This window comes from Rutidosis leptorrhynchoides, chromosome 3, assembly GCF_046630445.1.
Source record: "Rutidosis leptorrhynchoides isolate AG116_Rl617_1_P2 chromosome 3, CSIRO_AGI_Rlap_v1, whole genome shotgun sequence".
In the NCBI taxonomy this organism is placed as follows: domain Eukaryota; kingdom Viridiplantae; phylum Streptophyta; class Magnoliopsida; order Asterales; family Asteraceae; genus Rutidosis; species Rutidosis leptorrhynchoides.
The window spans coordinates 528,430,603-528,432,233 of NC_092335.1; positions in this window are offsets into that span (position 1 = coordinate 528,430,603).

The window sequence follows — 1,631 nt, forward strand, 5'->3', positions numbered from 1 at the left end:
AATAGTTTCGATGAACGGATTAAAAGATATGATCAACTGAATTATGATTGACGTTAATTGAAATTGCTTTTGAATCTGCAATTAAGATTTAAGCAACTTGTTTACGAGATTGATAAATTGGATTTTTGAATATTACCAACCGAGTAAATGAATCCTTATATAAGGTACGTCTCATTTTGTTAAACAACTGTCAAAATTGACTTTTTGAAACGACTTTGGATAACTTTTGTATGTCGATCTCGAGCATTAGGATTGTGATACACTATGACCTGACCTAGCTTGATAGACATTTATTGACCAACATATGTTCTCTAGGTTAAGATCTATGGTTATTTGGTAATCCGAAATTCAGTCACATTTTGGTGAACGACTTTATATGCTGCTAAGGTAAGTTTCATTTGCTCCCTTTTTAATTGCTTTTGCAATATATATTTTTGGGCTGAGAATACATGCACTTTATTTTAAACGCAATGGATACAAGTACATACTAAATTCTACACTGAGTTTGAACCGAAAATCCCTTAGCTTTGGTAACTAGTAACTGCCAGTTATAAGAACTGGTGGGCGCGAGTAGTAGTATATGGATCCATAGGGCTTGATATCCCCGTCCGAGCTAGAGCACTTGCCTTTTAACAGACGCATGCTATTTGAGAAGCGTACACGTTGGTTTGCGTGTATTATTAAGATGATTATACAAAGGGTATAAATTATATATACGTTAAGTTTAGTTACCAGGGTGCTCAATTTCGTAGAATATTTTGATAAACGTTTCTGGATGAAACAACTGAAATCTTGTGATCCACTTTTATATAATCTATTTATAAACGTTTCTGGATGAAACAACTGAAATCTTGTGATCCACTTTTATATAATCTATTGATAATCGTTTCTGGATGAAACAACTGAAATCTTATGATCCACTTTTATATACAGATTATGCGAAACACTAAAACTATGAACTCACCAACCTTTGTGTTGACACTTTTTAGCATGTTTATTCTCAGGTTCCCTAGAAGTCTTCCGCTGTTTGCTTACATGTTATACAAGCTATGTGCGTGGAGTCTTGCATGCTTTATTCAAGAAAACGTTGCATTCACAAAACCATCATCATGTATCTATTTTGACTGCATTGTCAACGGAAGTATTATTGTAAATTATTATATTACGGTGATTGTCTATATGTAGAAATCATCAGATGTCGAATATCTTTGATTTAAATATTCATTTATGGTGTGCCTTTTCAAAAGAATGCAATGTTTACAAAACGTATCATATAGAGGTCAAATACCTCGCAATGAAATCGATGAATGACGTGTTCGTCCATATGGATTTGGAACGATCGTCACAGTTGGTATCAGAGCATTGGTCCTAGTGAACCAGGTCTTGCATAAGTGTGTCTAACTGATAGTTGTTAGGTTGCATTAGTAAGTCTGGACTTCGACTGTTTCTGCATGTCAAAAGTTTTGCTTATCATTTCTTGTCAGAAATTACCTGTCTATCATCTTAAGTCTAAACGCGTCTTATTGCATTGATTGCATAGATAGTGTATAGACAAAATTCATATCTTGGCATATCTATTACAGTAAACTTTGACTGCCATCTTCCGAAAATTTCTCCGTAATTTACGGGAT